At 47.4% G+C, this 12,919-nt stretch overlaps 1 protein-coding gene across 1 annotated transcript in view; it reads left to right on the top strand.

Moving 5' to 3' along the window:
• Positions 1–935: 935 nt before the first annotated feature.
• LOC121833539 (transcription factor glial cells missing-like) overlaps positions 936–12,919 on the top strand; it is an 81,130-nt gene continuing 69,146 nt past the window's right edge. Inside the window, exon 1 of the mRNA XM_042286937.1 lies at positions 936–1,122. The gene's annotated coding sequence lies outside the window, so the exon portion shown is untranslated. The remainder of the gene's footprint in view (positions 1,123–12,919) is intronic.

Genomic DNA, 12,919 nt, shown 5'->3' with positions numbered 1-12,919 from the left:
TTGACCGCAGTGTCTTGTTGGGGACCCGTGGTACTCAATAAACGCTGTTGGGTACCGGGTTTATCGTTGTTGGCATGACGTTGGCGAACCCGGCGCGGCGACCGCCTTCGCTGGTAGCCGTCGGCCGCTCGGTGAGACGGGCATCGGATTCCTCTTTAAGCACCGATACCCAGACGCAAAGGTACGTAAATTCTTTACCCACAACCTAGATGCAATTGTAGCTGGATTCTTTCGAGTTTTTAAGGCAGTTGGTTATTGTACCTAGGTCCCGTACAATTTTGGCATTTCTGTAATGGGTCTTTGTAACGCATTTAAGTGAAGCTGCTTATTTCCGGGGTCGCACTGGCCAGGCTTCTCCTGTCGCATGTCTGCGGCGAACAGCATGTGAGGTTCACCGCGGGGTCCTCACTAGCTCCGCGTAATCAGACCGACAGATGGAAGGCGTTCGACGAATGTCAACGCGGAGACCGAAAACGAGCGCGCACCTTCCACGTAACATCCCCGGAAGTATAGCGGAGCTCCCCTCACTTCGCCGTCGAGTCTGCCCAACACCTGAGAGGCAGCGAGGCCACAGGGTCGAATTCTCGGCTTCATGCAGCGGCAGGCGGGGGTGTACCTCGCGCGGAGGGCGAACGAGACGAGGAGCGAAAGGCGGCCGATGGACGCAGCCTCCCGTGCGCGAGGTCTCGGGGTGCCTCCCGAACATCGGACGGAGATCTCGGGTCACTGTGAGCGCGCGCTGTGCCCGCTCGGGCTCCGCGCGCGCTACGACCGCGCGTGCCCCCGAGTGGGGCGCGCGCGGCCCACCGGTCGTCCGGACCAATGGGGAGGCGGGGGGAGGGCCGGCCGGGCTCGGCGGTCGAGCGGACGGCCACGCCCCTGCGGCGATCCGACGACTCGGCAGAGCCGGTTGGTATTGGTCTGGAGAGCCGTGTGCGCGCGAGTGAGACTCCGACGGCGCAGTGTGGATGCACCCGGGACAGCGCTGCATCGGCGGGACCGTGCCCCGGGTTCGTGCGCTGGCGACGCGACGCCGCCGACGCGTCGCCGAGGACGACCGCTGACTCGGAGCACCTCTACTGGAACTGGACGGAATTCTCGACGGAGAGACGGCGTCTGCAGGTGGGTCGGCTTTCCCGCTGGGGATGTGCGGTCCGTGGCGAAGCTGCAGACTCTGGGTTCGATGCGACCATAGGGCACTCGTGCGTTAGTGTTAATTGTTAGGAAAGCTAGTGACGCTTATTAAGAAGAAATATAAATCACGGTGACACGGGGAAAAGAAGAAAAGGGGGGTCGAGACAGTGACGTCCCAAACACTGCTGCCAATTTATTTTCGGACAAACGTTTTTACGGCGCAACTCCTCCATCGTCATCGGTGACCAGAGCTGTCCATCCCTCAACTCGTAAAGGGTGAACATGACCCAGTGTAAACCACCACTATTACGTTGGTCCGCCCGCACTCAGATGCCATTTATGCAAAGTGTCGTGATTACACGTCGAAGTGCATGCAGGGCGCGACTAGTGCAAGCGATCGGCTGTTTTTGTTCTATCACGGCAAAAAATGTATACGAAAAAAAAACAACCCCTGCATAGACATTGAGAAGTTAAGAAAGGCAGGGCATGGATATTCTTATCGCAGTTAATGAGCGCCTCCGGAGCAATCACCGAGCAGGATGATTACCGAGTCCGGCTCTGGCGTTTCATAAGCCGTCGGTGACTCTGGTGTGGCGGAAAGTGCACGAGAGTATTAACCCAAGTTGCCAAGTTTTTGTGCCCGTCAAAACGACGTCTAAGTAAAATACAGAAATTCGCCCAACTCGTACGGGCGCCAATTGTTCACACGGCGTGCATCCAACGTTGCGCTTTGTCAGCTGGGATCAAATGTAAACGCACGCTCATTATCAGTAGGGAATCACTCTTTGGTGGATCGTTCTCGTTTCTGCAGATATGTGTTAAGGTGCATTTTTCTTGTTCCGCTTGTTGGGCTTGATTCTTGCTTCGCTGCAGGCTGCGCGGGCTTTGCTCATATCATCTGGCGTCATTAACTCGTTCGCTTTTCCCCCCTCTATTACCCTCACTGGCGCCGTGGAATGCAATTTTGAAATAAGTTAAGAAATTATTCCTCGTTGCGAATCATCCAATCCAATGAATAATCCAATGGAAAAAAAAAATAGTATTTACAAGTTCAAATGTAGGAATACATTTTTTTTTTTGGGGGGGGTGGGTGGGGGGGGGGGAAAGGGGGAATTATATCTTTAATACAAGTTTTCTCATAACAAAAATCTAATTGAGTATTTAACTCTTGCGTTATTCCAATCGGAAGTTACTAAACCAAAATAAAATATGAATGAAAAAAACAAAACAAAAAAAAAAAAGGTCATTAATCTTTTTGAAGTTTTCATGCCTGTCTTCTTCAGTATCGTCTGCGATAAATATTTCGGTACCCGCAGAGTGCAAATGAGTTAGATACTTGCCCTAAATAGTCGCCATTCTATTGTGATGGGATATTGTTATTGCTTAAGCTCTCTGACTAACTTACCTTACCCACCTATGGTTTTACTCCGCGCCACGGCTTGTCTAATTCCTGTCCTGAATACCGTCATTCTGAAAAAAAAAAATATCGGAGAGAAATGAGAGGATTTATAATCCCTGGAACTCTGCCGAAAATCATATAAAACTTGTTTAATCAAATTTTATTCGAATACCCCTCCAATGCCGCAGTAATTAAAATAAATGTGTTTATTTAACTTGACTTTGCGATCTCTCACTGTTAAGAAACGCCTTAAACAGACTTTCGTTCTTTCGTTAATGTATTTTAAGTAAAAAATGCTATATAAAAAATGAGTGAGATTTTACGGCGACATGATGTCATTTCAAAGTGTCGAACCGACATTTTTATAGGTTCGGGTCGAGTCCGGGTTCAAGGCTTTTGGTTCAGTTTCGGGAAGGCAGAAGTAACGGTCCACACCGGTTCGAGATGCCTTAAGCCGCGCTAAAGTGAGAACATATTTTCTGCGTTATTTAGGCGATTGGCACTATTTCCGACGTGAACCGAGTAGCCATGTAGCTTTTATTTACCCTTTGTACAAGCCACTTTCATTTTCAAAAGCCAAAAATGAAACATTTTCATTACTTATTTTTGACTCCACAGAAAAAAAAAATCTACTTTAACGTAAAGAAAGTCGTATTTGTATACGAATCAACATCAATTTGCATACCACAGTCACATATATTTCAACTGAATCGAAAGGTTGTCATGAAGTTTGTAAGATTTTCTAAAATACGCGTGACTGACAACTTTGCGTCGCAGTGTTAAAAGTAGAATCGCAGTACTGCTCTTGAAATATGGAATTATTTAAAGTGCACAAAATCATGAAATGGGCATCTCGTCGCTATATATATCGTAAAATATAGTTTACGAAACACCTTGCATAGTATGTATGATGACGTCGCAACTGAGCTAAGCGCAATAATGTTTTCAAAATGTCATAAATGTTTTAGGACAACCTCTTTAAGTGTACCTTTTGTGGAAACACTTGGGCGGCAATCACAACGCTTGTTTTCCTAACCAAAAATGTTTACACTCAGCACCGTGATTTAGGCGAAGAATCATGCATAAAGGAGGGATCGATTTTGTTCACTAATCTATACACATCTTTGTACTCAGATCGAATCCGGCTTGAAATAGCGCGTACCGAAGTCAACATGTTCTTATACAGGATAAGTTTTCATAGCCTGGCTGTTGATATTTGTTCTTGATAAGATGCCGGCCAATTTAATTTACAAATAGACATCACCCTCCCTAATTTATGATTCCTGTTACATAGAACAAAGGGGTATTTTATGTTCTACTCGACATACCAGCTACTTAAGTGGGACTCACCTCATCAGACCCAGCAGTAGGCGCCTGTGAAAGCAGGTGCTTGCATTCTCAAGAAAAAAGGGTGTAAAAGGGTGTAAAAGGGTGTATCGTTACACCCTTTGTCCCATATAATACGCGCCAAAACTTTATTTCGACGTACAGAGCCCTATTGTCCAACAGGTTGCCCTAAATTTTACGAGGGGCTTGATAACGGTGCGATAGAACTTTTTTAAATAGCTAAAGTACGTATCAAAGACCACATAAAGAAAACACCGAGTATTTACAGTAGGGCGAAGAAAACCCCGATTATTGTCTTTCTTTTTTTTTTGTCAGCAAAACGTACATTAGGTATTTTAGTAAGTTGTACCACACGGATATCAAGCCCCTCCTAAAATTTCGGGCCGTCTGTTCGCCTGTAGGGCGCTGTACGTCGAATTGAAGTTTTGGGATGTATTATAGGGGACAAAGGGTGTAACGGATACACCCTTTTTATTTGAGAGTGTGGCGAATGTCGTCACAACGGACACCGCGCCATGTCGGTTCGCCCAGTCATGTCTGGCCGTTCATGGCTTTCCCGTGTCCGGGGGAAAAGACATCCTGGTAGTTGAGCCAAGACCGGGGAAGATTTGGACCCTTCCAGGCCGACCGGGTGATGCAATACACCACTTTGGTCGCCGCTTCTTGTAGATCGGTGTCCTGGCTTTGCCCGACCAGAATGATTCCGTCAGTCGCCTTTCCTCTCCCCACTACCTTTACCTTTTCTCTTTTTCTTCCCCTCTTTCCCCATTCACCTTCCTTGGTGGCAAAAGCTAACATTGGGTGGTGACAGATACCCTCGTCCAGATACACACTTGGTTATAGTTTCTGGCTAGCGCCAATCTCGTAACGCTTCCACCAGAGCCATTTATGTGATGGGGCGTTACCGATTCCCTCGTTGGGCTCCATGGTGGGCGGCACGCCACAGATTTCGAACATTCTTTGTTCTCTATGGCTAACCCTCCTTCAAAACCCGTTCCTAGACAGCCCAGCCAAGCGGCGTTGGCAGGACCAACCAGTCATTGCCAAAGCATCATAAATTGAAATGATTGCAAATTTTTCGTTATTTACTGTGTGAACACTGAGAAACCTGTCTCGAAACTCTCACCATTTTTTGGTGCAAAGGTCCCTGAGCACCTTATTGGACATTCCTACCAGGCTAAAGAGTTGCACTCAGAAGTCCTCCTCGTAGAGGTCTCTTCAAAGGCTCCAAGCAGAGTCATCCAAAATATGATACAAAGCATTGAGACCAGTCTTACAATAAGCCCACACAGGACGTTGAGCACCGTCCGGGTAGTTATCGAGGCATGAAAACGATTGCAAATAAGACGAAATAGTGAGGAACCATATAACAAACCATTTACTCTGAGAGAGTTAGATTTATCCACACTGCATGCACAGAACTCCGATGACATAGATTACAAGGTGATTGCTAACCTGTCCAGTTAGTCTAAAGTTGCTTTTCTGAAGTTCGGGAGACAGGTGTTTTCCCATTATCCTGGCACAAGGCAATTGTAGCTACTTATAAGCCAGGAAAAGACAACACCAATCAGCAGAATCATCGTCCAGTAGCTGTCACCAGTTGCCTGCGTAAGATTTTAAGCATGGTAAGCAGAAGGCTTCTTCTACCTTGAAGGCAGAAAACTACTGTCACGAGCTCAGAGATGGTTTCGTAAAAGAAAAATGGTTGACACTTTATCGTATAGTGGCACCGTGAGCATCAGGTGACCGTTTTCTTTGACCGGGCTGGGGCGAACGACACAACGTAGAGACGCGAATCCTTCGAAATTCGATAGCCATTGGTTTTAATGGTAACATAATCAAGTTCACTAAAACGTTTTTTTTTTTTTTTTTTTAATAAAGCGCACCTTTTAGGTCCGCTGAGAGACAAATCTTTCATATAAATTCGAACAGATTTGTGTACCCCAGGGATGTATTCTGAGTTTTACTCTATTTTTAGTTCAAATTAACTCGCTTTCCCACGAAATTTCCAGCCTTATTGAACTTTCTCTATACTCCAACAACTTAAAATCTCCATCCAATCTCCATCTTTGCGAGTTGCAGAACGTCAACTGCAGCTTTGAATAAACAAACTAGAAAAGTGGCTCGCGTGTAATGGGTTTCAGTTTTCAACAGAAAAGAGCGCTGTCGTACATTTTACACTGAAGCATGGACTATATTTTGAGCCTGAACTGCTGTTGAATTGTTCGCGCCTTGCTAGCACAACTTTCCGAAACGTTTCTTGCAGTGATTTTTGCCCAGAAATTAAGTTTTCGGGAACACCTTTCAAAATTTTGAAAAAACGGAACGAAGAAACTGAGCATCATTAAGGTACCTGTGGGCAAATCTGGGGGATTGAATGTTGAATCACCCCTACAAATGTACAATGCTCCAGTGTGCTAAAAGTTGGACTGTGCTGGTTTTGTTTGCGGATCGGCTAGACAATCCAGCAGAGTGGGTGCGCCTTGTGTCGTTCCACTTTTTTGTCCTTGTCTTTTTCGGCGCTTTTAATTATTTAAATAGACAATTCACAATTCGGCAGCTCGACCCTGTCCATCATGAAGACATTCGTCTTTGTGTGGGTGCTCTTCTCCTAACACGAAACACGCTCTTCTCCCAAACACGAAAAAAAAAATCATTCCATGCAATGAGAAGAAAGTTTACTCCATCCCCTTGAGCTGCGGCCATCAATACATTGGACCACACCGGCAGATGCACCAATCACAGACTCCGCGAACATCACAACGAAGTTTCTAAGGCCTCTCCAGATTCGTATCATCCCATAGTCATACATGCGCGTTCGTGTTTGCGTTGTCATCCTTTCTTTGATGAAACAAAAATCCTGAGGGGTGGGGGGGGGGGGGGGGGGGCATGACAGCAGATTCGGCAGGGAAATTATAGAGTCATTCGCCATGACCACAGCAAAAAACAACGTGTCAAAACCCTTCCCTCCTGCTGACGAAAACTGAGGTTGAATTTCTAAAATCCGAGATAAGCCCGCCACTCTGACTTGCACTTCGCTTTTCTTATCTTCCCTTCTCCCCCTTCTCCTCCTGTGTATAGTCGGCTGCTCGCTGTTGAAAGTTTACTCGTCTGTTTCTAGTTGAAAGATGTGGCTGGTGTTGTCCCTGTTTAAATTGGTTTATTCTGTCTTCATTCATGCGTATATCAAGTTGAATTTTGGAGGGCAAAGGTTGCTTAGAAGTGACTGGGAGAAGAATTGGCTCAATCAATTCCGACTCCGAGTCCCGGTACGGGTGGTTGCTTTCTTCTTCACACCAAATGAAGAGCCATGATCGTTTTAATTTTTACGTCCTGATATTTCTTGCAATATTTTCTGACCCATGTTAGCCTTCGATGTCATAAAAGGAAAAGGAGCGAGTAAGATATATTCCCGGTCGTTTGCGCGGAAAGACGCCGATGGAGAAATCCTGCAGAGCTGGCAAAAGAGTGACGCTCGCTACAAGCTTTCGGAAACAACAACAAATGTACGGTTGCGAGTGAGGACTGGGCGGTCTCTATAACGTCCCCCTCTGTCGTGTCAGACGGTGAGGCAGTGATTTATGTCCCGGGGGTCAGTTGCGTTGACGACTTGGTGCGAACATGGTTTCCAAACGGGAACGCCCGACCCCTGACTGCCCCCGTCCACTAGTCCTCCTCAGAGGGTGATATTCATTGCTCCTTGTGTCTTGCTCTTCAGTTAATCGCCTCAACAATACGAGGGTTAATACCCAGGCTCCTAGAGGCCAGAACTGCCAGTCCTTCGGTGCGTCAGCTATGCGGCAGTCGGCGCGGCTGGTGCAAAAGCAACCTGAACCTCCGCGTCATCAGCACATACGGCGTGGAATCGGAAGCAACACAGGAGGAATTGCCCATTAAAACGTCAGGAGAAGCTATAGGCTAGCGAAGATCTAAAAACGGGGTGCGTTTGGTCTTTGCCCAGAGAAGATAGTTGTAGGTATTCCCCTTTTCCTTTGGCACGACTTTTTCCAACCTTCCTACTGATGTCCGCACGGCACCCGGGCACACGCTGCACACGACACAATTGAGGAAACATTTCGACGGACAGGTGGATGCAGATGTAAGAGTACGCGATAATGAAATGGACCGAGGGAAAGTTGAGAACTTGTCTTTCGGGCCGTTTCACCAACATTCTAATCGGCGCTGGAGCCTCCGCTTCATCGTCATTGAGCGTTTATTGCAGTGTTCTCAGAAACGGGTGCCCCCTCACCTAGGTTTGGGAAGGTCGCAGAAGCGAAAGTAGGGCTTGGTTGCCCCTTTTCTTTCCATTTGTTTCTTACATGGAATGTGAGGCAAGACCTCTCTGTTATATGTTTTAATAGTTACGGTAAATTTTATTTTAAATTGCTTTCGGTTGTTTTTCCGCTTGTCAGTTACGCAACGGTCACTACGCTTGCTCGGGTTGGGGGGGGGGGGGGGGGGGGCGGCGGTGATGGCAACTGCCCCTTTTGCACCCCCTCGCTGACGCCCATAGCTTCCACAGCTCATTTACGCTGGCTTTCATTTCCCTGGTAAACCGCAGGCACGGTGGCACTCTGCCTCTGTGTGTGTGTGTGTGTTGGCGACGTAGAAGAGGAAACAGGGGGCAATCGTGGGTTCGGGCTCAAAGGCCCGTACGTCTTTCGGAAAAAAGTCGATAAAATGATGCTCGTCGGGGTTCGTGCTTTACAATATTTGCGCCGCCCCGTTTCGAGTATGTCACAACCAAAGCAGCGAAGGTTGGCTGCCCCTTTCCCTTCTGTGTTTTTTTTCTCCGGCCAAGCCTCAGCGCCATCTAGGAGAGAGCGCCGACATAAGACGAACGAGTAAGTCCACCGTAATTGGTCGCTTTTTGACGGTCTGCGTGCGTGATCGTCATAGTTCTGCCACGCGCTTTTGCGTATTTTGTTTTAGTCTAACCCATATCCACATAAACTTGCTGTTCATCACATAAAAGAGCCAAAAAAATACAATAACGAATCCATATGTTTGAGAAGTTATGTATCTGTCAAAAACATATAGTTTTATAAACCAGCTCTATGACTCTACCAAGCCATTTATGCACGTGTCTATCGATGATTAAAAGACCAGAAAAAAATTGTGCAAATCATTTGTGAGATAATTTAGGAGTGCATTAACTTACGGTGAATATTAGGGTGATTGGCCCCTTTTTATGTTGTTGAAGCTTCAGTCAGAAATTCAGTATCTTTTTTTACTTCCGTCAGTATATTTGACTGTATCTACTTGACGACCGACACGTGAGGACGATGCTCGAAAATACTCCAGCTGTTGAGCCCATTTGCGGAAATGTGCTCTCTTGTTCGCTGTTTGGCAGTGTAAAACACCGGGTCGCGGGTGCCCCAAAAGCACCTTTTGTGATACCTAATGCGAGGTAGTTGCTGAAGGTAGTAAAATATACTAGTTTGATTAGTGTCTACTACCTTCCTGAACTAGTTGCCATTCGCACCTTAACCGTTACTTCATAAGGCTACTAGGTACCTAGTCACATATGTGACATGCAGTTACTAGCTTTTACCTAGTAAATGTTACTACACTTGGTAAAAAGCAGTATGGAATCAGTGTACTGAAAACGTACTGACAGTACACTTAGAAGACGTACTATTATGAAACTCATTTCCCACTTCTGTAAGTGCGCTCTCCCTATACATATAGCATACTACATCTATACATCCAGTGCATATCAAGCACACTGTCAATACAGTACAGGTTTACATTTATTAGACTGCAAGAACGCTCATAGTAGACAATGAGCGCGCTTCATGTAAACTGGAAGGATACTTTCAGATTATTATCAACATAAATTATTTGGGCGTGTTTCTGACGCAGCGCTAGGCTTGACGCAGCCGAACGCTGTGTCAGCATTTAAAGGCATGTTCATGCCCACCGCGCGCACACTCATGAATCCACATCAAACGGCAAACGCGCGCAAGTTAAAGAGAACACAGACTTCCCTCACAACACATTTGCATGCGTCTAGTGGGTTCTTGATGCATGCACTTCTTTAACGTTCACAAACAAAGAAAAAATATTCGATGAGGCGCTAAAACAAGAAACGAATGTAAAGCAAGTGCTAACAGAGACACGAACAGAGATCCTCTAGTTTTCCAATGGAATTATCGACTACTGATAATATTGCGAATGCCGAAGATGTCTCTTAAACACGGCGTAGCAGAGACGCATCGATGCATGCAGACATAGTGTAGAAATAAATTCAAAATAAAAAGGAAGAGGTTTATTTGCAAGCACCATTGCAACCAGCATGTCATTTCAAATCATTTCAATTTCCTTAAGTTGCTTCGAGGCCCGACACATCTCACGGATATTGATCACGCAACGCGCGAACGAACGTGATGCGCATATAAAACTGGACGGCTCACTTACAATATAAACAGCGAACTCTAAATGCAGGCGTCACGCAGCACGATCACAAATAAACCCTTTGGAAAGACACTCGTTGGCGCTTGAGACGAAACGCGATAGATTTGATTTACACGGCCCATCCCGTTGCTCCCGAGCCAGAGACTCCCGCAAACGAGGACCAAATAAACTGGAGGATTTCAGTCTGTAGGCAGCTGGCCCCGCGGCCCCCTCCTATCTCGGCCCTTCTCTCCGGGTCAGCCGGAATGCCACTTCGTTGCCCTGGTCCCACGCCGCTTCCTCGAGCCGAGCTCAGCGCTGCTTCGCCGGCTCCGCGCAGACTGTCTTTGTCCCTGTAACCACGTTCCTGCGCGTTGCACATCCGCTTGGACTCCAACTGCTTCTGCGAATCAGGAAAGGCCGTGTAACCGGTGAAGGTCGCGTAACCGCCAGCCCAGAGGCTCAGCAGATCGGTCCAGTTCGTTACAGCGAGACCTCTTCCGCTTACGGTCTTATTGGCGCGACCACGGAGGAAGGTTTCCCGACCCTCGCTGATTTCATCGAACACACATGGCTCTCGGTTGAACTGTAATTACAAACATCCGACCAAAATCACCAATGAAAGCACAACAACGCGTACAAAGACTCACCGCATTTCCTACGCAGCCCTGCAGGCAACGTCTCCCTTGACAAGATGGCGCGCGTTCTCATGCTACGCCCCCTCTTTCCTCCCAGCGCTCCCAGCGGTCAAAACAAACCGTTAGCGCGAGAAAAGCAGGAAAGATGAGATAGGTGAGAGGTGGCGTCGAGGCTGAGTCAACGCCTCCTAGGATACAAAGCCGGAGCGCTCGGACACATTACATCAAACTACGCCAGAGCTGACGGCTGGGGGCTCAAATTGCCTGAGACGCAGCACCCTTTTCTCACAGAGCGTCACGCGGTCGCTCCATGTTGGCGACTGGGCATACGTTTTCTCCTACTAGACAGCTCGAGGCCCGAGTACGCATCTGAGTACTATTGTTAGCGGACACTAAGTCTGTGAATATGCATACATACAGCGCGCAGGCGAGCTGGTGGGAGCTCATCCTTCCCATTTATCAGCTCTGTGGCGCATTGGATCTCTATGTAAAGGCGGTTCAATTAAATTGTTTAGCTGAGTTAGAGACATGTTTGTCCCCGTTTGTTTTGTGTACTACTGTAAACTATTTTCTTCCTCCTCCAGTTTCGGGTCAATGCCACGATAAACTTCGTCCATGATTTGCAGCGATAATCACACCATATTTATGGTTTAAACAAACCACTCATATCTGTCTTGAGAAGTCATGATGTCCGCGTTTTTGTCTCGCTTTTTTTCTGAATTTTGAATGATGACAATCGCATTACAAAGTAATAGTACTGTCCGCCATTAAACATATTTTTAGTTTCAATAATCGTTAGAATCGGCATGTTTTCTAATAAACCAAGTTTTGACTGTCAAACGTCGCTCATACGATAGTTCATCCACGCTACAAGTCTTTTTTTTCGCCGTACCAGGAGGCGATTGATCGCTTTCTGCGCAATAAAATAATTTTCCTAGCCGAAATATTGCTTACAGATTGGCTTTTACCTCACTAGGCGCGTTTCTGTCCGCTAAAACTCGTTCGTACCACGGCACATACAAGCGCGATTCATATACTGTGCCGCGATGTCCGTCAGCCAGCTCCCGTGACGTCACTGTAGGAGCACTGCGGCCTTGTCGACTAGTAGGTGTTGGCTGAGTCTCTTCCCTCCTCAACTCGAAGGTGGGTGAGGGTGCGTTGTCGTTTCGGCTGCCAATCAGACAGCACTTGATATGCGTCATCGAGTGAAGGGTCCACCTGAAACCGCGGCGATAGGTCGCGGCTCGCAAGTGCGCATGCGCTGAGTTATCGCGTGGCGAGAAGGAAAGCAGGCGGAAAGGCGGAGGCGTTTGCAGACGATGAACTCTTTCGTCACCTCCTCGCAGCCAGTAAGCTCGTATCGCAAAAGCGGCCATGAGGCCCGATGAGGCCATGGGGCCCGATGAGGCCCATAAATCACGTGACCCTGATCGAACTGACGGAAACTCTCTGTAAAATAGAGGCTCTCTACAACCGAGCCCGCTGGCCTGCGCCTTTGACGAGACTGGCGCTTTGGCAAAGCAGGGTTCCTTCCGCTTGGCGGACGCTCGGGGCGTCCGCGCCTTGATGCGCACAGTAGCTATACCAGGTTTCACGATAACTCGGCGAACTGGGGAGGCTGTTGCCCTAGCGACCCAATAAGGACGCCGGAGCAAGGCACGTGTTAACACTCCATGGTCGAGGCCACGGGGACCTCGTTACCGCCACAGTAACAGAGCCTTCCTCAACAGAAGATAGTTCTAGGCTTCTCTTTTTTTAAGGGCAATTGGGCCCGCGCGATTCCATCCATAACGAGAAGATATGAATAATAAAGAATAAGTAATCGCTGCTATGTCAAATTAAATTATATTTAAACCAAAGAAATGACACCACATCCGCATGTGCTCGATTTTCTTCGCCTTGTAGATCCATGGACGTTGGCGATCGCCTGCGTTCGCAGCCATGTATTTGGCCGTTTCCGCTCAAAACATCGCACTGTGCCCCGGGCATTAGCACCCGTCACAGA

Source organism: Ixodes scapularis, unplaced genomic scaffold (assembly GCF_016920785.2).
Source record: "Ixodes scapularis isolate PalLabHiFi unplaced genomic scaffold, ASM1692078v2 PGA_scaffold8__174_contigs__length_109621045, whole genome shotgun sequence".
Taxonomy (NCBI): domain Eukaryota; kingdom Metazoa; phylum Arthropoda; class Arachnida; order Ixodida; family Ixodidae; genus Ixodes; species Ixodes scapularis.
Note: the sequence above shows the minus strand (reverse complement) of the source record. Positions and strands in the feature narration are given on the sequence as shown.